Below are 22,365 nucleotides of genomic sequence, written 5' to 3'. Positions count from 1 at the left end.
ATCTTCAAGAGTTCACATTAGTGAAGACTTCAGTAAAGACTATAGCTACAATTCAAACATAATCTGACACTCTTAAACTTCCTAAAATTAAATTTTGGATCTCTGTTTAATTCAAGCAAGTGGCTTTAAGGCTCTGTACATGACATTTTATCTCGTAACTTTGGTCTGTATAAATACTTTGGTTTTTTCCAATAATCTAATCAGAGCACAAGTTTAATTCGTTTTAATCTGTAGTTCCTCTAGATATTCTGTGTTTTGAACAGAGTACAAGCTTTTTATGTGACCACATTGACTTGTAATTTTTACATTCATATTATATCCAAAGACATTGTATTTAAAATAAGTACCCATTACATAACTTTATTTGCTAGATTTTCAAAGATATTATTTTATTGAAAGTTTTCGCTCATATTTTAAAAATCAAACAACATAGAGTGTACTTATAAATAGAGTCCTATTGATCTTACTTCAACTGAAGACTTTAATATTGATGGACATTTCGTTTCAAAATGACGTTCATAAACATGTATATCATTTTCATATATCGATTTTTACTGTTAAAACTACTTGACAACACGTCGGGTGTCTCTGAATTCACCAATCCTACACTCTCAGGTAATTAGCTGTATTTATTGCAAAGCCGGCTTTGCTTTACTTTGGTTTGTATTCTCATTTACGAAATAAGTCAAAATCTGTTCAATTTAGTTGGATGTCAAAAAATAATGACCCTGATGTGACTTGAACACGCAACCTTCTGATCTGGAGTCAGACGCGCTACCAATTGCACCACAGAATCAAGATACAGGTGAATTAGCCAGATGACGGAACGAAATATATTCCACTTTTAGTCATAAAAATAAAAACACAAAAGAATGGACTACATTTGGGTTAAGATAAAGATAGAAATATAACACTTGACTTAAGAGATGCTTTTATTATAGCTGATATTTGTGTCCAAATAGGTAAATGACTACTATTATAGGTGTGAACTCTTACACAAAATGTGAATAGAGCTACACGTTTGTAGAGAGCATTGAGTGAAGTTTTGTGAACATAAATTTTCAGGTATAATAAATTAAAATATTAATGATTATTCATCGCTTTATTTTCTCACATGTATGATTGCCATAGATGGACTTCATTTTGTTTATGGTTCAATTTGTTCTAAACAGCACTGTCTGGTGTAAATAAAGTTGATATCTAATTGTCTATCTATCTACACAAAATATAAACTTATCAATAATGTTTGTTAGCATCTCTTAATACTCTCAAATACCCTTTAAGTACCTATGTGTATGTATGTGTATATGGATACGTATGTGTATCCCTGAAGTATATATATATACCATTGATGTATGTATGGGTATGTATGTATATCCTTGATGTATGTATATGTATGCATATCGTTGATGCATTTATAGGTATGTATATCTTTGATGTATATGGATGTAAATCCTTAATGTCTTTGTGTAAGTGTATGCATATTGTTGATGAATCTATACACATGTATATGTAGCTTTAGTTTATAGTTGTAAATGTATGTATATGTGTGATGTATTTTTGTATAAGTATATAATGTATATCCTTGATGTATTTATGTATATGTACATCGGTATATTATTGATGATGATGAACAGATCTGGGATGTTTTGAATCTTCAAGAGTTCACATTAGTGAAGACTTCAGTAAAGACTATAGCTACAATTCAAACATAATCTGACACTCTTAAACTTCCTAAAATTAAATGTTGGATCTCTGTTTAATTCAAGCAAGTGGCTTTAAGGCTCTGTGCATGACATTTTATCTCGCAACTTTGGTCTGTATAAATACTTTGGTTTTTTCCAATAATCTAATCAGAGCACAAGTTTAATTCGTTTTAATCTGTAGTTCCTCTAGATATTCTGTGTTTTGAACAGAGTACAAGCTTTTTATGTGACCACATTGACTTGTAATTTTTACATTCATATTATATCCAAAGACATTGTATTTAAAATAAGTACCCATTACATAACTTTATTTGCTAGATTTTCAAAGATATTATTTTATTGAAAGTTTTCGCTCATATTTTAAAAATCAAACAACATAGAGTGTACTTATAAATAGAGTCCTATTGATCTTACTTCAACTGAAGACTTTAATATTGATGGACATTTCGTTTCAAAATGACGTTCATAAACATGTATATCATTTTCATATATCGATTTTTACTGTTAAAACTACTTGACAACACGTCGGGTGTCTCTGAATTCACCAATCCTACACTCTCAGGTAATTAGCTGTATTTATTGCAAAGCCGGCTTTGCTTTACTTTGGTTTGTATTCTCATTTACGAAATAAGTCAAAATCTGTTCAATTTAGTTGGATGTCAAAAAATAATGACCCTGATGTGACTTGAACACGCAACCTTCTGATCTGGAGTCAGACGCGCTACCAATTGCACCACAGAATCAAGATACAGGTGAATTAGCCAGATGACGGAACGAAATATATTCCACTTTTAGTCATAAAAATAAAAACACAAAAGAATGGACTACATTTGGGTTAAGATAAAGATAGAAATATAACACTTGACTTAAGAGATGCTTTTATTATAGCTGATATTTGTGTCCAAATAGGTAAATGACTACTATTATAGGTGTGAACTCTTACACAAAATGTGAATAGAGCTACACGTTTGTAGAGAGTGTTGAGTGAAGTTTTGTGAACATAAATTTTCAGGTATAATAAATTAAAATATTAATGATTATTCATCGCTTTATTTTCTCACATGTATGATTGCCATAGATGGACTTCATTTTGTTTATGGTTCAATTTGTTCTAAACAGCACTGTCTGGTGTAAATAAAGTTGATATCTAATTGTCTATCTATCTACACAAAATATAAACCTGTCAATGATGTTCGTTAGCATCTCTTAATACTCTCAAATATCCTTGAAGTACCTATGTGTATGTATGTGTATATGGATATGTATGTGTATCCTTGAAGTATATATATACACCATTGTTGAATGTATGGGTATGTATGTATATCCTTGATGTATGTATATGTATGCATATCGTTGATGCATTTATAGGTATGTATATCTTTGATGTATATGGATGTAAATCCTTAATGTCTTTGTGTAAGTGTATGCATATTGTTGATGAATCTATACACATGTATATGTAGCTTTAGTTTATAGTTGTAAATGTATGTATATGTGTGATGTATTTTTGTATAAGTATATAATGTATATCCTTGATGTATTTATGTATATGTACATCGGTATATTATTGATGATGATGAACAGATCTGGGATGTTTTGAATCTTCAAGAGTTCACATTAAGGAATACTTTAGTAAAGACTATAGCTACAATTCAACCGTAATCTGACACTCTTAAACTTCCTAAAATTAAATGTTGGCTCGCTGTTTAATTCAAGCAAGTGGCTTTAAAGCTCTGTGCTTGACATTTTATCTCGTAACTTTGGTCTGTATAAATACTCTGGTTTTTTCCAATAATCTAATCAGAGCACAAGTTTAATTCGTTTTAATCTGTAGTTCCTCTAGATATTCTGTGTTTGGAACAAAGTACAAGCTTTTTATTTGACCACATTGACTTGTAATTTTTACATTTATATTATATCCAAAGACATTGTCTTTAAAATAAGTACCCATTACATAACTTTATTTGCTAGATTTTCAAAGATATTATTTTATTGAAAGTTTTCGCTCATATTTTAAAAATCAAACAACATAGAGTGTACTTATAAATAGAGTCCTATTGATCTTACTTCAACTGAAGACTTTAATATTGATGGACATTTCGTTTCAAAATGACGTTCATAAACATGTATATCATTTTCATATATCGATTTTTACTGTTAAAACTACTTGACAACACGTCGGGTGTCTCTGAATTCACCAATCCTACACTCTCAGGTAATTAGCTGTATTTATTGCAAAGCCGGCTTTGCTTTACTTTGGTTTGTATTCTCATTTACGAAATAAGTCAAAATCTGTTCAATTTAGTTGGATGTCAAAAAATAATGACCCTGATGTGACTTGAACACGCAACCTTCTGATCTGGAGTCAGACGCGCTACCAATTGCACCACAGAATCAAGATACAGGTGAATTAGCCAGATGACGGAACGAAATATATTCCACTTTTAGTCATAAAAATAAAAACACAAAAGAATGGACTACATTTGGGTTAAGATAAAGATAGAAATATAACACTTGACTTAAGAGATGCTTTTATTATAGCTGATATTTGTGTCCAAATAGGTAAATGACTACTATTATAGGTGTGAACTCTTACACAAAATGTGAATAGAGCTACACGTTTGTAGAGAGTGTTGAGTGAAGTTTTGTGAACATAAATTTTCAGGTATAATAAATTAAAATATTAATGATTATTCATCGCTTTATTTTCTCACATGTATGATTGCCATAGATGGACTTCATTTTGTTTATGGTTCAATTTGTTCTAAACAGCACTGTCTGGTGTAAATAAAGTTGATATCTAATTGTCTATCTATCTACACAAAATATAAACCTGTCAATGATGTTCGTTAGCATCTCTTAATACTCTCAAATATCCTTGAAGTACCTATGTGTATGTATGTGTATATGGATATGTATGTGTATCCTTGAAGTATATATATACACCATTGTTGAATGTATGGGTATGTATGTATATCCTTGATGTATGTATATGTATGCATATCGTTGATGCATTTATAGGTATGTATATCTTTGATGTATATGGATGTAAATCCTTAATGTCTTTGTGTAAGTGTATGCATATTGTTGATGAATCTATACACATGTATATGTAGCTTTAGTTTATAGTTGTAAATGTATGTATATGTGTGATGTATTTTTGTATAAGTATATAATGTATATCCTTGATGTATTTATGTATATGTACATCGGTATATTATTGATGATGATGAACAGATCTGGGATGTTTTGAATCTTCAAGAGTTCACATTAGTGAAGACTTCAGTAAAGACTATAGCTACAATTCAAACATAATCTGACACTCTTAAACTTCCTAAAATTAAATGTTGGATCTCTGTTTAATTCAAGCAAGTGGCTTTAAAGCTCTGTGCATGACATTTTATCTCGTAACTTTGGTCTGTATAAATACTTTGGTTTTTTCCAATAATCTAATCAGAGCACAAGTTTAATTCGTTTTAATCTGTAGTTCCTCTAGATAATCTGTGTTTGGAACAAAGTACAAGCTTTTTATGTGACCACATTGACTTGTAATTTTTACATTTATATTATATCCAAAGACATTGTCTTTAAAATAAGTACCCATTACATAACTTTATTTGCTAGATTTTCAAAGATATTATTTTATTGAAAGTTTTCTCTCATATTTTAAAAATCAAACAACATAGAGTGTACTTATAAATAGAGTCCTATTGATCTTACTTCAACTGAAGACTTTAATATTGATGAACATTTCGTTTCAAAATGACGTTCATAAGCATGTATATCATTTTCATATATCGATTTTTACTGTTAAAACTACTTGACAACACGTCGGGTGTCTCTGAATTCACCAATCCTACACTCTTAGGTAATTAGCTGTATTTATTGCAAAGCCGGCTTTGCTTTACTTTGGTTTGTATTCTCATTTACGAAATAAGTCAAAATTAGTTCAATTTAGTTGGATGTCAAAGAATAATGACCCTGACGTGACTTGAACACGCAACCTTCTGATCTGGAGTCAGACGCGCTACCAATTGCGCCACAGAATCAAGATACAGGTGAATTAGCCAGATGACGGAACGAAATATATTCCACTTTTAGTCATGAAAATAAAAACACAAAAGAATGGACTACATTTGGGTTAAGATAAAGACAGAATTATAATACTTGACTTAAGAGATGCTTTTATTATAGCTGATATTTGTGTCCAAATAGGTAAATGACTACTATTATAGGTCTGAACTCTTATACAAAATGTGAATAGAGCTACACGTTTGTAGAGAGCATTGAGTGAAGTTTTGTGAACATAAACTTTCAGGTATAATAATTTAAAATATTAATGATTATTCATCGCTTTGATTTCTCACATGTATGATTGCCATAGATGGACTTCATTTTGTTTATGGTTCAATTTGTTCTAAACAGCACTGTCTGGTGTAAATAAAGTTGATATCTAATTGTCTATCTATCTACACAAAATATAAACCTATCAATGATGTTCGTTAGCATCTCTTAATACTCTAAAATATCCTTGAAGTACCTATGTGTATGTATGTGTATATGGATATGTATGTGTATCCTTGAAGTATATATATACACCATTGATGAATGTATGGGTATGTATGTATATCCTTGATGTATGTATATGTATGCATATCGTTGATGTATTTATAGGTATGTATATCTTTGATGTATATGGATGTAAATCCTTAATGTCTTTGTGTAAGTGTATGCATATTGTTGATGAATCTATACACATGTATATGTAGCTTTAGTTTATAGTTGTAAATGTATGTATATGTGTGATGTATTTTTGTATAAGTATATAATGTATATCCTTGATGTATTTATGTATATGTACATCGGTATATTATTGATGATGATGAACAGATCTGGGATGTTTTGAATCTTCAAGAGTTCACATTAGTGAAGACTTCAGTAAAGACTATAGCTACAATTCAAACATAATCTGACACTCTTAAACTTCCTAAAATTAAATGTTGGATCTCTGTTTAATTCAAGCAAGTGGCTTTAAAGCTCTGTGCATGACATTTTATCTCGTAACTTTGGTCTGTATAAATACTTTGGTTTTTTCCAATAATCTAATCAGAGCACAAGTTTAATTCGTTTTAATCTGTAGTTCCTCTAGATAATCTGTGTTTGGAACAAAGTACAAGCTTTTTATGTGACCACATTGACTTGTAATTTTTACATTTATATTATATCCAAAGACATTGTCTTTAAAATAAGTACCCATTACATAACTTTATTTGCTAGATTTTCAAAGATATTATTTTATTGAAAGTTTTCTCTCATATTTTAAAAATCAAACAACATAGAGTGTACTTATAAATAGAGTCCTATTGATCTTACTTCAACTGAAGACTTTAATATTGATGAACATTTCGTTTCAAAATGACGTTCATAAGCATGTATATCATTTTCATATATCGATTTTTACTGTTAAAACTACTTGACAACACGTCGGGTGTCTCTGAATTCACCAATCCTACACTCTTAGGTAATTAGCTGTATTTATTGCAAAGCCGGCTTTGCTTTACTTTGGTTTGTATTCTCATTTACGAAATAAGTCAAAATTAGTTCAATTTAGTTGGATGTCAAAGAATAATGACCCTGACGTGACTTGAACACGCAACCTTCTGATCTGGAGTCAGACGCGCTACCAATTGCGCCACAGAATCAAGATACAGGTGAATTAGCCAGATGACGGAACGAAATATATTCCACTTTTAGTCATGAAAATAAAAACACAAAAGAATGGACTACATTTGGGTTAAGATAAAGACAGAATTATAATACTTGACTTAAGAGATGCTTTTATTATAGCTGATATTTGTGTCCAAATAGGTAAATGACTACTATTATAGGTCTGAACTCTTATACAAAATGTGAATAGAGCTACACGTTTGTAGAGAGCATTGAGTGAAGTTTTGTGAACATAAACTTTCAGGTATAATAATTTAAAATATTAATGATTATTCATCGCTTTGATTTCTCACATGTATGATTGCCATAGATGGACTTCATTTTGTTTATGGTTCAATTTGTTCTAAACAGCACTGTCTGGTGTAAATAAAGTTGATATCTAATTGTCTATCTATCTACACAAAATATAAACCTATCAATGATGTTCGTTAGCATCTCTTAATACTCTAAAATATCCTTGAAGTACCTATGTGTATGTATGTGTATATGGATATGTATGTGTATCCTTGAAGTATATATATACACCATTGATGAATGTATGGGTATGTATGTATATCCTTGATGTATGTATATGTATGCATATCGTTGATGTATTTATAGGTATGTATATCTTTGATGTATATGGATGTAAATCCTTAATGTCTTTGTGTAAGTGTATGCATATTGTTGATGAATCTATACACATGTATATGTAGCTTTAGTTTATAGTTGTAAATGTATGTATATGTGTGATGTATTTTTGTATAAGTATATAATGTATATCCTTGATGTATTTATGTATATGTACATCGGTATATTATTGATGATGATGAACAGATCTGGGATGTTTTGAATCTTCAAGAGTTCACATTAGTGAAGACTTCAGTAAAGACTATAGCTACAATTCAAACATAATCTGACACTCTTAAACTTCCTAAAATTAAATGTTGGATCTCTGTTTAATTCAAGCAAGTGGCTTTAAGGCTCTGTGCTTGACATTTTATCTCGTAACTTTGGTCTGTATAAATACTTTGGTTTTTTCCAATAATCTAATCAGAGCACAAGTTTAATTCGTTTTAATCTGTAGTTCCTCTAGATATTCTGTGTTTTGAACAGAGTACAAGCTTTTTATGTGACCACATTGACTTGTAATTTTTACATTCATATTATATCCAAAGACATTGTATTTAAAATAAGTACCCATTACATAACTTTATTTGCTAGATTTTCAAAGATATTATTTTATTGAAAGTTTTCGCTCATATTTTAAAAATCAAACAACATAGAGTGTACTTATAAATAGAGTCCTATTGATCTTACTTCAACTGAAGACTTTAATATTGATGGACATTTCGTTTCAAAATGACGTTCATAAACATGTATATCATTTTCATATATCGATTTTTACTGTTAAAACTACTTGACAACACGTCGGGTGTCTCTGAATTCACCAATCCTACACTCTCAGGTAATTAGCTGTATTTATTGCAAAGCCGGCTTTGCTTTACTTTGGTTTGTATTCTCATTTACGAAATAAGTCAAAATCTGTTCAATTTAGTTGGATGTCAAAAAATAATGACCCTGATGTGACTTGAACACGCAACCTTCTGATCTGGAGTCAGACGCGCTACCAATTGCACCACAGAATCAAGATACAGGTGAATTAGCCAGATGACGGAACGAAATATATTCCACTTTTAGTCATAAAAATAAAAACACAAAAGAATGGACTACATTTGGGTTAAGATAAAGATAGAAATATAACACTTGACTTAAGAGATGCTTTTATTATAGCTGATATTTGTGTCCAAATAGGTAAATGACTACTATTATAGGTGTGAACTCTTACACAAAATGTGAATAGAGCTACACGTTTGTAGAGAGTGTTGAGTGAAGTTTTGTGAACATAAATTTTCAGGTATAATAAATTAAAATATTAATGATTATTCATCGCTTTATTTTCTCACATGTATGATTGCCATAGATGGACTTCATTTTGTTTATGGTTCAATTTGTTCTAAACAGCACTGTCTGGTGTAAATAAAGTTGATATCTAATTGTCTATCTATCTACACAAAATATAAACCTATCAATGATGTTCGTTAGCATCTCTTAATACTCTAAAATATCCTTGAAGTACCTATGTGTATGTATGTGTATATGGATATGTATGTGTATCCTTGAAGTATATATATACACCATTGTTGAATGTATGGGTATGTATGTATATCCTTGATGTATGTATATGTATGCATATCGTTGATGCATTTATAGGTATGTATATCTTTGATGTATATGGATGTAAATCCTTAATGTCTTTGTGTAAGTGTATGCATATTGTTGATGAATCTATACACATGTATATGTAGCTTTAGTTTATAGTTGTAAATGTATGTATATGTGTGATGTATTTTTGTATAAGTATATAATGTATATCCTTGATGTATTTATGTATATGTACATCGGTATATTATTGATGATGATGAACAGATCTGGGATGTTTTGAATCTTCAAGAGTTCACATTAGTGAAGACTTCAGTAAAGACTATAGCTACAATTCAAACATAATCTGACACTCTTAAACTTCCTAAAATTAAATGTTGGATCTCTGTTTAATTCAAGCAAGTGGCTTTAAAGCTCTGTGCATGACATTTTATCTCGTAACTTTGGTCTGTATAAATACTTTGGTTTTTTCCAATAATCTAATCAGAGCACAAGTTTAATTCGTTTTAATCTGTAGTTCCTCTAGATAATCTGTGTTTGGAACAAAGTACAAGCTTTTTATGTGACCACATTGACTTGTAATTTTTACATTTATATTATATCCAAAGACATTGTCTTTAAAATAAGTACCCATTACATAACTTTATTTGCTAGATTTTCAAAGATATTATTTTATTGAAAGTTTTCTCTCATATTTTAAAAATCAAACAACATAGAGTGTACTTATAAATAGAGTCCTATTGATCTTACTTCAACTGAAGACTTTAATATTGATGAACATTTCGTTTCAAAATGACGTTCATAAGCATGTATATCATTTTCATATATCGATTTTTACTGTTAAAACTACTTGACAACACGTCGGGTGTCTCTGAATTCACCAATCCTACACTCTTAGGTAATTAGCTGTATTTATTGCAAAGCCGGCTTTGCTTTACTTTGGTTTGTATTCTCATTTACGAAATAAGTCAAAATTAGTTCAATTTAGTTGGATGTCAAAGAATAATGACCCTGACGTGACTTGAACACGCAACCTTCTGATCTGGAGTCAGACGCGCTACCAATTGCGCCACAGAATCAAGATACAGGTGAATTAGCCAGATGACGGAACGAAATATATTCCACTTTTAGTCATGAAAATAAAAACACAAAAGAATGGACTACATTTGGGTTAAGATAAAGACAGAATTATAATACTTGACTTAAGAGATGCTTTTATTATAGCTGATATTTGTGTCCAAATAGGTAAATGACTACTATTATAGGTCTGAACTCTTATACAAAATGTGAATAGAGCTACACGTTTGTAGAGAGCATTGAGTGAAGTTTTGTGAACATAAACTTTCAGGTATAATAATTTAAAATATTAATGATTATTCATCGCTTTGATTTCTCACATGTATGATTGCCATAGATGGACTTCATTTTGTTTATGGTTCAATTTGTTCTAAACAGCACTGTCTGGTGTAAATAAAGTTGATATCTAATTGTCTATCTATCTACACAAAATATAAACCTATCAATGATGTTCGTTAGCATCTCTTAATACTCTAAAATATCCTTGAAGTACCTATGTGTATGTATGTGTATATGGATATGTATGTGTATCCTTGAAGTATATATATACACCATTGATGAATGTATGGGTATGTATGTATATCCTTGATGTATGTATATGTATGCATATCGTTGATGTATTTATAGGTATGTATATCTTTGATGTATATGGATGTAAATCCTTAATGTCTTTGTGTAAGTGTATGCATATTGTTGATGAATCTATACACATGTATATGTAGCTTTAGTTTATAGTTGTAAATGTATGTATATGTGTGATGTATTTTTGTATAAGTATATAATGTATATCCTTGATGTATTTATGTATATGTACATCGGTATATTATTGATGATGATGAACAGATCTGGGATGTTTTGAATCTTCAAGAGTTCACATTAGTGAAGACTTCAGTAAAGACTATAGCTACAATTCAAACATAATCTGACACTCTTAAACTTCCTAAAATTAAATGTTGGATCTCTGTTTAATTCAAGCAAGTGGCTTTAAGGCTCTGTGCTTGACATTTTATCTCGTAACTTTGGTCTGTATAAATACTTTGGTTTTTTCCAATAATCTAATCAGAGCACAAGTTTAATTCGTTTTAATCTGTAGTTCCTCTAGATATTCTGTGTTTTGAACAGAGTACAAGCTTTTTATGTGACCACATTGACTTGTAATTTTTACATTCATATTATATCCAAAGACATTGTATTTAAAATAAGTACCCATTACATAACTTTATTTGCTAGATTTTCAAAGATATTATTTTATTGAAAGTTTTCGCTCATATTTTAAAAATCAAACAACATAGAGTGTACTTATAAATAGAGTCCTATTGATCTTACTTCAACTGAAGACTTTAATATTGATGGACATTTCGTTTCAAAATGACGTTCATAAACATGTATATCATTTTCATATATCGATTTTTACTGTTAAAACTACTTGACAACACGTCGGGTGTCTCTGAATTCACCAATCCTACACTCTCAGGTAATTAGCTGTATTTATTGCAAAGCCGGCTTTGCTTTACTTTGGTTTGTATTCTCATTTACGAAATAAGTCAAAATCTGTTCAATTTAGTTGGATGTCAAAAAATAATGACCCTGATGTGACTTGAACACGCAACCTTCTGATCTGGAGTCAGACGCGCTACCAATTGCACCACAGAATCAAGATACAGGTGAATTAGCCAGATGACGGAACGAAATATATTCCACTTTTAGTCATAAAAATAAAAACACAAAAGAATGGACTACATTTGGGTTAAGATAAAGATAGAAATATAACACTTGACTTAAGAGATGCTTTTATTATAGCTGATATTTGTGTCCAAATAGGTAAATGACTACTATTATAGGTGTGAACTCTTACACAAAATGTGAATAGAGCTACACGTTTGTAGAGAGTGTTGAGTGAAGTTTTGTGAACATAAATTTTCAGGTATAATAAATTAAAATATTAATGATTATTCATCGCTTTATTTTCTCACATGTATGATTGCCATAGATGGACTTCATTTTGTTTATGGTTCAATTTGTTCTAAACAGCACTGTCTGGTGTAAATAAAGTTGATATCTAATTGTCTATCTATCTACACAAAATATAAACCTATCAATGATGTTCGTTAGCATCTCTTAATACTCTAAAATATCCTTGAAGTACCTATGTGTATGTATGTGTATATGGATATGTATGTGTATCCTTGAAGTATATATATACACCATTGTTGAATGTATGGGTATGTATGTATATCCTTGATGTATGTATATGTATGCATATCGTTGATGCATTTATAGGTATGTATATCTTTGATGTATATGGATGTAAATCCTTAATGTCTTTGTGTAAGTGTATGCATATTGTTGATGAATCTATACACATGTATATGTAGCTTTAGTTTATATTGTGAAATGGATGTATATGTGTGATGTATTTTTGTATAAGTATATAATGTATATCCTTGATGTATTTATGTATATGTACATCGGTATATTATTGATGATGATGAACAGATCTGGGATGTTTTGAATCTTCAAGAGTTCACATTAGTGAAGACTTCAGTAAAGACTATAGCTACAATTCAAACATAATCTGACACTCTTAAACTTCCTAAAATTAAATGTTGGATCTCTGTTTAATTCAAGCAAGTGGCTTTAAGGCTCTGTGCTTGACATTTTATCTCGTAACTTTGGTCTGTATAAATACTCTGGTTTTTTCCAATAATGTAATCAGAGCACAAGTTTAATTCGTTTTAATCTGTAGTTCCTCTAGATATTCTGTGTTTTGAACAAAGTACAAGCTTTATATGTGACCACATTGACTTGTAATTTGTACAATTATATTATATCCAAAGACATTGTCTTTAAAATAAGTACCCATTACATAACTTTATTTGCTAGATTTTCAAAGATATTATTTTATTGAAAGTTTTCTCTCATAATTAAAGATAAAACGGCGTATAGTGTACTTATAAATAGTGTCCTACTTATCTCACTTCAACTGAAGACTTTAATATTGATGGACATTTCGTTTCAAAATGACGTTCATAAACATGTATACTATTTTTATGTATCGATTTTTACTGTTAAAAATTTTTGACAATGAGTCGGGTGTTTTTGATTTCACCAACCCTACACCCTCAGGTCATTAGCTGTATCTATTGCAAAGCCGGCTTTGCTTTACTTTGGTTTGTATTCTCATTTACGAAATAAGTCCCAATTAGTTCAATTTAGTTGGATGTCAAAAAAAAATGACCCTGACGTGACTTGAACACGCAACCTTCTGATCTGGAGTCAGACGCACTACCAATTGCACCACAGAGTCAAGATACAGGTGAATTAGCCAGATGACGGAACGAAATATATTCCACTTTTAGTCATAAAAATAAAAACACAAAAGAATGGACTACATTTGGGTTAAGATAAAGACAGAATTATAATACTTGACTTAAGAGATGCTTTTATTATAGCTGATATTTGTGTCCAAATAGGTAAATGACTACTATTATAGGTCAGAACTTTTACACAAAATGTGAATAGAGCTACACGTTTGTAGAGAGTTGAGTGAAGATTTGTGAACATAAACTTTCAGGTATAATAAATTAAAACATTGATGATTATTCATCGCTTTATTTTCTCACAAGTATGATTGCCATAGATGGACTTCATTTTGTTTATGGTTCATTTTGTTCTAAACAGCACTGTCTGGTGTGAATAAAGTTGATATCTAATTGTCTATCTATCTACACAAAATATAAACCTATCAATAATGTTTGTTAGCATCTCTTAATACTCTCAAATATCCTTGAAGTACCTATGTGTATGTATATGTATATGGATACGTATGTGTATCCCTGAAGTATATATATATACCATTCATGTATGTATGGGTATGTATGTATATCCTTGATGTATGTATATGTATGCATATCGTTGATGTATTTATAGGTATGTATATCTTTGATGTATATGGATGTAAATCCTTAATGTCTTTGTGTAAGTGTATGCATATTGTTGATGAATCTATACACATGTATATGTAGCTTTAGTTTATATTGTGAAATGGATGTATATGTGTGATGTATTTTTGTATAAGTATATAATGTATATCCTTGATGTATTTATGTATATGTACATCGGTATATTATTGATGATGATGAACAGATCTGGGATGTTTTGAATCTTCAAGAGTTCACATTAGTGAAGACTTCAGTAAAGACTATAGCTACAATTCAAACATAATCTGACACTCTTAAACTTCCTAAAATTAAATGTTGGATCTCTGTTTAATTCAAGCAAGTGGCTTTAAGGCTCTGTGCATGACATTTTATCTCGTAACTTTGGTCTGTATAAATACTTTGGTTTTTTCCAATAATCTAATCAGAGCACAAGTTTAATTCGTTTTAATCTGTAGTTCCTCTAGATATTCTGTGTTTTGAACAGAGTACAAGCTTTTTATGTGACCACATTGACTTGTAATTTTTACATTCATATTATATCCAAAGACATTGTATTTAAAATAAGTACCCATTACATAACTTTATTTGCTAGATTTTCAAAGATATTATTTTATTGAAAGTTTTCGCTCATATTTTAAAAATCAAACAACATAGAGTGTACTTATAAATAGAGTCCTATTGATCTTACTTCAACTGAAGACTTTAATATTGATGGACATTTCGTTTCAAAATGACGTTCATAAACATGTATATCATTTTCATATATCGATTTTTACTGTTAAAACTACTTGACAACACGTCGGGTGTCTCTGAATTCACCAATCCTACACTCTCAGGTAATTAGCTGTATTTATTGCAAAGCCGGCTTTGCTTTACTTTGGTTTGTATTCTCATTTACGAAATAAGTCAAAATCTGTTCAATTTAGTTGGATGTCAAAAAATAATGACCCTGACGTGACTTGAACACGCAACCTTCTGATCTGGAGTCAGACGCACTACCAATTGCGCCACAGAGTCAAGATACAGGTGAATTAGCCAGATGACGGAACGAAATATATTCCACTTTTAGTCATAAAAATAAAAACACAAAAGAATGGACTACATTTGGGTTAAGATAAAGATAGAAATATAACACTTGACTTAAGAGATGCTTTTATTATAGCTGATATTTGTGTCCAAATAGGTAAATGACTACTATTATAGGTGTGAACTCTTACACAAAATGTGAATAGAGCTACACGTTTGTAGAGAGCATTGAGTGAAGTTTTGTGAACATAAATTTTCAGGTATAATAAATTAAAATATTAATGATTATTCATCGCTTTATTTTCTCACATGTATGATTGCCATAGATGGACTTCATTTTGTTTATGGTTCATTTTGTTCTAAACAGCACTGTCTGGTGTAAATAAAGTTGATATCTAATTGTCTATCTATCTACACAAAATATAAACCTATCAATAATGTTTGTTAGCATCTCTTAATACTCTCAAATACCCTTTAAGTACCTATGTGTATGTATGTGTATATGGATACGTATGTGTATCCCTGAAGTATATATATATACCATTGATGTATGTATGGGTATGTATGTATATCCTTGATGTATGTATATGTATGCATATCGTTGATGCATTTATAGGTATGTATATCGTTGATGTATATGGATGTAAATCCTTAATGTCTTTGTGTAAGTGTATGCATATTGTTGATGAATCTATACACATGTATATGTAGCTTTAGTTTATAGTTGTAAATGTATGTATATGTGTGATGTATTTTTGTATAAGTATATAATGTATATCCTTGATGTATTTATGTATATGTACATCGGTATATTATTGATGATGATGAACAGATCTGGGATGTTTTGAATCTTCAAGAGTTCACATTAGTGAAGACTTCAGTAAAGACTATAGCTACAATTCAAACATAATCTGACACTCTTAAACTTCCTAAAATTAAATGTTGGATCTCTGTTTAATTCAAGCAAGTGGCTTTAAAGCTCTGTGCATGACATTTTATCTCGTAACTTTGGTCTGTATAAATACTTTGGTTTTTTCCAATAATCTAATCAGAGCACAAGTTTAATTCGTTTTAATCTGTAGTTCCTCTAGATAATCTGTGTTTGGAACAAAGTACAAGCTTTTTATGTGACCACATTGACTTGTAATTTTTACATTTATATTATATCCAAAGACATTGTCTTTAAAATAAGTACCCATTACATAACTTTATTTGCTAGATTTTCAAAGATATTATTTTATTGAAAGTTTTCTCTCATATTTTAAAAATCAAACAACATAGAGTGTACTTATAAATAGAGTCCTATTGATCTTACTTCAACTGAAGACTTTAATATTGATGAACATTTCGTTTCAAAATGACGTTCATAAGCATGTATATCATTTTCATATATCGATTTTTACTGTTAAAACTACTTGACAACACGTCGGGTGTCTCTGAATTAACCAATCCTACACTCTTAGGTAATTAGCTGTATTTATTGCAAAGCCGGCTTTGCTTTACTTTGGTTTGTATTCTCATTTACGAAATAAGTCAAAATTAGTTCAATTTAGTTGGATGTCAAAGAATAATGACCCTGACGTGACTTGAACACGCAACCTTCTGATCTGGAGTCAGACGCGCTACCAATTGCGCCACAGAATCAAGATACAGGTGAATTAGCCAGATGACGGAACGAAATATATTCCACTTTTAGTCATGAAAATAAAAACACAAAAGAATGGACTACATTTGGGTTAAGATAAAGACAGAATTATAATACTTGACTTAAGAGATGCTTTTATTATAGCTGATATTTGTGTCCAAATAGGTAAATGACTACTATTATAGGTCTGAACTCTTATACAAAATGTGAATAGAGCTACACGTTTGTAGAGAGCATTGAGTGAAGTTTTGTGAACATAAACTTTCAGGTATAATAATTTAAAATATTAATGATTATTCATCGCTTTGATTTCTCACATGTATGATTGCCATAGATGGACTTCATTTTGTTTATGGTTCAATTTGTTCTAAACAGCACTGTCTGGTGTAAATAAAGTTGATATCTAATTGTCTATCTATCTACACAAAATATAAACCTATCAATGATGTTCGTTAGCATCTCTTAATACTCTAAAATATCCTTGAAGTACCTATGTGTATGTATGTGTATATGGATATGTATGTGTATCCTTGAAGTATATATATACACCATTGATGAATGTATGGGTATGTATGTATATCCTTGATGTATGTATATGTATGCATATCGTTGATGTATTTATAGGTATGTATATCTTTGATGTATATGGATGTAAATCCTTAATGTCTTTGTGTAAGTGTATGCATATTGTTGATGAATCTATACACATGTATATGTAGCTTTAGTTTATAGTTGTAAATGTATGTATATGTGTGATGTATTTTTGTATAAGTATATAATGTATATCCTTGATGTATTTATGTATATGTACATCGGTATATTATTGATGATGATGAACAGATCTGGGATGTTTTGAATCTTCAAGAGTTCACATTAGTGAAGACTTCAGTAAAGACTATAGCTACAATTCAAACATAATCTGACACTCTTAAACTTCCTAAAATTAAATGTTGGATCTCTGTTTAATTCAAGCAAGTGGCTTTAAGGCTCTGTGCTTGACATTTTATCTCGTAACTTTGGTCTGTATAAATACTTTGGTTTTTTCCAATAATCTAATCAGAGCACAAGTTTAATTCGTTTTAATCTGTAGTTCCTCTAGATATTCTGTGTTTTGAACAGAGTACAAGCTTTTTATGTGACCACATTGACTTGTAATTTTTACATTCATATTATATCCAAAGACATTGTATTTAAAATAAGTACCCATTACATAACTTTATTTGCTAGATTTTCAAAGATATTATTTTATTGAAAGTTTTCGCTCATATTTTAAAAATCAAACAACATAGAGTGTACTTATAAATAGAGTCCTATTGATCTTACTTCAACTGAAGACTTTAATATTGATGGACATTTCGTTTCAAAATGACGTTCATAAACATGTATATCATTTTCATATATCGATTTTTACTGTTAAAACTACTTGACAACACGTCGGGTGTCTCTGAATTCACCAATCCTACACTCTCAGGTAATTAGCTGTATTTATTGCAAAGCCGGCTTTGCTTTACTTTGGTTTGTATTCTCATTTACGAAATAAGTCAAAATCTGTTCAATTTAGTTGGATGTCAAAAAATAATGACCCTGATGTGACTTGAACACGCAACCTTCTGATCTGGAGTCAGACGCGCTACCAATTGCACCACAGAATCAAGATACAGGTGAATTAGCCAGATGACGGAACGAAATATATTCCACTTTTAGTCATAAAAATAAAAACACAAAAGAATGGACTACATTTGGGTTAAGATAAAGATAGAAATATAACACTTGACTTAAGAGATGCTTTTATTATAGCTGATATTTGTGTCCAAATAGGTAAATGACTACTATTATAGGTGTGAACTCTTACACAAAATGTGAATAGAGCTACACGTTTGTAGAGAGTGTTGAGTGAAGTTTTGTGAACATAAATTTTCAGGTATAATAAATTAAAATATTAATGATTATTCATCGCTTTATTTTCTCACATGTATGATTGCCATAGATGGACTTCATTTTGTTTATGGTTCAATTTGTTCTAAACAGCACTGTCTGGTGTAAATAAAGTTGATATCTAATTGTCTATCTATCTACACAAAATATAAACCTATCAATGATGTTCGTTAGCATCTCTTAATACTCTAAAATATCCTTGAAGTACCTATGTGTATGTATGTGTATATGGATATGTATGTGTATCCTTGAAGTATATATATACACCATTGTTGAATGTATGGGTATGTATGTATATCCTTGATGTATGTATATGTATGCATATCGTTGATGCATTTATAGGTATGTATATCTTTGATGTATATGGATGTAAATCCTTAATGTCTTTGTGTAAGTGTATGCATATTGTTGATGAATCTATACACATGTATATGTAGCTTTAGTTTATATTGTGAAATGGATGTATATGTGTGATGTATTTTTGTATAAGTATATAATGTATATCCTTGATGTATTTATGTATATGTACATCGGTATATTATTGATGATGATGAACAGATCTGGGATGTTTTGAATCTTCAAGAGTTCACATTAGTGAAGACTTCAGTAAAGACTATAGCTACAATTCAAACATAATCTGACACTCTTAAACTTCCTAAAATTAAATGTTGGATCTCTGTTTAATTCAAGCAAGTGGCTTTAAGGCTCTGTGCTTGACATTTTATCTCGTAACTTTGGTCTGTATAAATACTCTGGTTTTTTCCAATAATGTAATCAGAGCACAAGTTTAATTCGTTTTAATCTGTAGTTCCTCTAGATATTCTGTGTTTTGAACAAAGTACAAGCTTTATATGTGACCACATTGACTTGTAATTTGTACAATTATATTATATCCAAAGACATTGTCTTTAAAATAAGTACCCATTACATAACTTTATTTGCTAGATTTTCAAAGATATTATTTTATTGAAAGTTTTCTCTCATAATTAAAGATAAAACGGCGTATAGTGTACTTATAAATAGTGTCCTACTTATCTCACTTCAACTGAAGACTTTAATATTGATGGACATTTCGTTTCAAAATGACGTTCATAAACATGTATACTATTTTTATGTATCGATTTTTACTGTTAAAAATTTTTGACAATGAGTCGGGTGTTTTTGATTTCACCAACCCTACACCCTCAGGTCATTAGCTGTATCTATTGCAAAGCCGGCTTTGCTTTACTTTGGTTTGTATTCTCATTTACGAAATAAGTCCCAATTAGTTCAATTTAGTTGGATGTCAAAAAAAAATGACCCTGACGTGACTTGAACACGCAACCTTCTGATCTGGAGTCAGACGCACTACCAATTGCACCACAGAGTCAAGATACAGGTGAATTAGCCAGATGACGGAACGAAATATATTCCACTTTTAGTCATAAAAATAAAAACACAAAAGAATGGACTACATTTGGGTTAAGATAAAGACAGAATTATAATACTTGACTTAAGAGATGCTTTTATTATAGCTGATATTTGTGTCCAAATAGGTAAATGACTACTATTATAGGTCAGAACTTTTACACAAAATGTGAATAGAGCTACACGTTTGTAGAGAGTTGAGTGAAGATTTGTGAACATAAACTTTCAGGTATAATAAATTAAAACATTGATGATTATTCATCGCTTTATTTTCTCACAAGTATGATTGCCATAGATGGACTTCATTTTGTTTATGGTTCATTTTGTTCTAAACAGCACTGTCTGGTGTGAATAAAGTTGATATCTAATTGTCTATCTATCTACACAAAATATAAACCTATCAATAATGTTTGTTAGCATCTCTTAATACTCTCAAATATCCTTGAAGTACCTATGTGTATGTATATGTATATGGATACGTATGTGTATCCCTGAAGTATATATATATACCATTCATGTATGTATGGGTATGTATGTATATCCTTGATGTATGTATATGTATGCATATCGTTGATGTATTTATAGGTATGTATATCTTTGATGTATATGGATGTAAATCCTTAATGTCTTTGTGTAAGTGTATGCATATTGTTGATGAATCTATACACATGTATATGTAGCTTTAGTTTATATTGTGAAATGGATCTATATGTGTGATGTATTTTTGTATAAGTATATAATGTATATCCTTGATGTATTTATGTATATGTACATCGGTATATTATTGATGATGATGAACAGATCTGGGATGTTTTGAATCTTCAAGAGTTCACATTAGTGAAGACTTCAGTAAAGACTATAGCTACAATTCAAACATAATCTGACACTCTTAAACTTCCTAAAATTAAATGTTGGATCTCTGTTTAATTCAAGCAAGTGGCTTTAAGGCTCTGTGCATGACATTTTATCTCGTAACTTTGGTCTGTATAAATACTTTGGTTTTTTCCAATAATCTAATCAGAGCACAAGTTTAATTCGTTTTAATCTGTAGTTCCTCTAGATATTCTGTGTTTTGAACAGAGTACAAGCTTTTTATGTGACCACATTGACTTGTAATTTTTACATTCATATTATATCCAAAGACATTGTATTTAAAATAAGTACCCATTACATAACTTTATTTGCTAGATTTTCAAAGATATTATTTTATTGAAAGTTTTCGCTCATATTTTAAAAATCAAACAACATAGAGTGTACTTATAAATAGAGTCCTATTGATCTTACTTCAACTGAAGACTTTAATATTGATGGACATTTCGTTTCAAAATGACGTTCATAAACATGTATATCATTTTCATATATCGATTTTTACTGTTAAAACTACTTGACAACACGTCGGGTGTCTCTGAATTCACCAATCCTACACTCTCAGGTAATTAGCTGTATTTATTGCAAAGCCGGCTTTGCTTTACTTTGGTTTGTATTCTCATTTACGAAATAAGTCAAAATCTGTTCAATTTAGTTGGATGTCAAAAAATAATGACCCTGACGTGACTTGAACACGCAACCTTCTGATCTGGAGTCAGACGCACTACCAATTGCGCCACAGAGTCAAGATACAGGTGAATTAGCCAGATGACGGAACGAAATATATTCCACTTTTAGTCATAAAAATAAAAACACAAAAGAATGGACTACA

The 22,365-nt window shown here is 30.3% G+C and overlaps 14 non-coding genes across 14 annotated transcripts; all 14 read right to left on the bottom strand.

The window, feature by feature from the left end:
- Positions 1-723: 723 nt before the first annotated feature.
- On the bottom strand, positions 724-796 carry Trnaw-cca (transfer RNA tryptophan (anticodon CCA)). The gene has a single exon. It is a non-coding gene; the product is annotated as a tRNA-Trp (tRNA).
- A 1,580-nt stretch (positions 797-2,376) lies between these two features.
- On the bottom strand, positions 2,377-2,449 carry Trnaw-cca (transfer RNA tryptophan (anticodon CCA)). Its single transcript has one exon. It is a non-coding gene; the product is annotated as a tRNA-Trp (tRNA).
- A 1,580-nt stretch (positions 2,450-4,029) lies between these two features.
- Trnaw-cca (transfer RNA tryptophan (anticodon CCA)) lies at positions 4,030-4,102 on the bottom strand. Its single transcript has one exon. It is a non-coding gene; the product is annotated as a tRNA-Trp (tRNA).
- A 1,580-nt stretch (positions 4,103-5,682) lies between these two features.
- On the bottom strand, positions 5,683-5,755 carry Trnaw-cca (transfer RNA tryptophan (anticodon CCA)). Its single transcript has one exon. It is a non-coding gene; the product is annotated as a tRNA-Trp (tRNA).
- A 1,580-nt stretch (positions 5,756-7,335) lies between these two features.
- On the bottom strand, positions 7,336-7,408 carry Trnaw-cca (transfer RNA tryptophan (anticodon CCA)). Its single transcript has one exon. It is a non-coding gene; the product is annotated as a tRNA-Trp (tRNA).
- Positions 7,409-8,988: 1,580 nt separating this feature from the next.
- Trnaw-cca (transfer RNA tryptophan (anticodon CCA)) lies at positions 8,989-9,061 on the bottom strand. Its single transcript has one exon. It is a non-coding gene; the product is annotated as a tRNA-Trp (tRNA).
- Positions 9,062-10,641: 1,580 nt separating this feature from the next.
- Trnaw-cca (transfer RNA tryptophan (anticodon CCA)) lies at positions 10,642-10,714 on the bottom strand. Its single transcript has one exon. It is a non-coding gene; the product is annotated as a tRNA-Trp (tRNA).
- Positions 10,715-12,294: 1,580 nt separating this feature from the next.
- Positions 12,295-12,367, bottom strand: Trnaw-cca (transfer RNA tryptophan (anticodon CCA)). The gene has a single exon. It is a non-coding gene; the product is annotated as a tRNA-Trp (tRNA).
- A 1,579-nt stretch (positions 12,368-13,946) lies between these two features.
- Positions 13,947-14,019, bottom strand: Trnaw-cca (transfer RNA tryptophan (anticodon CCA)). The gene has a single exon. It is a non-coding gene; the product is annotated as a tRNA-Trp (tRNA).
- A 1,578-nt stretch (positions 14,020-15,597) lies between these two features.
- On the bottom strand, positions 15,598-15,670 carry Trnaw-cca (transfer RNA tryptophan (anticodon CCA)). The gene has a single exon. It is a non-coding gene; the product is annotated as a tRNA-Trp (tRNA).
- Positions 15,671-17,250: 1,580 nt separating this feature from the next.
- Trnaw-cca (transfer RNA tryptophan (anticodon CCA)) lies at positions 17,251-17,323 on the bottom strand. Its single transcript has one exon. It is a non-coding gene; the product is annotated as a tRNA-Trp (tRNA).
- A 1,580-nt stretch (positions 17,324-18,903) lies between these two features.
- On the bottom strand, positions 18,904-18,976 carry Trnaw-cca (transfer RNA tryptophan (anticodon CCA)). The gene has a single exon. It is a non-coding gene; the product is annotated as a tRNA-Trp (tRNA).
- Positions 18,977-20,555: 1,579 nt separating this feature from the next.
- Positions 20,556-20,628, bottom strand: Trnaw-cca (transfer RNA tryptophan (anticodon CCA)). The gene has a single exon. It is a non-coding gene; the product is annotated as a tRNA-Trp (tRNA).
- A 1,578-nt stretch (positions 20,629-22,206) lies between these two features.
- Positions 22,207-22,279, bottom strand: Trnaw-cca (transfer RNA tryptophan (anticodon CCA)). The gene has a single exon. It is a non-coding gene; the product is annotated as a tRNA-Trp (tRNA).
- Positions 22,280-22,365: the final 86 nt, after the last annotated feature.

The sequence above is a fragment of the Watersipora subatra genome, chromosome 6 (assembly GCF_963576615.1).
Source record: "Watersipora subatra chromosome 6, tzWatSuba1.1, whole genome shotgun sequence".
Classification (NCBI taxonomy): Eukaryota; Metazoa; Bryozoa; class Gymnolaemata; order Cheilostomatida; family Watersiporidae; genus Watersipora; species Watersipora subatra.
The sequence above is the reverse complement of the archived record's forward strand: the minus strand, read 5'-3'. Positions and strand labels throughout refer to the sequence as shown.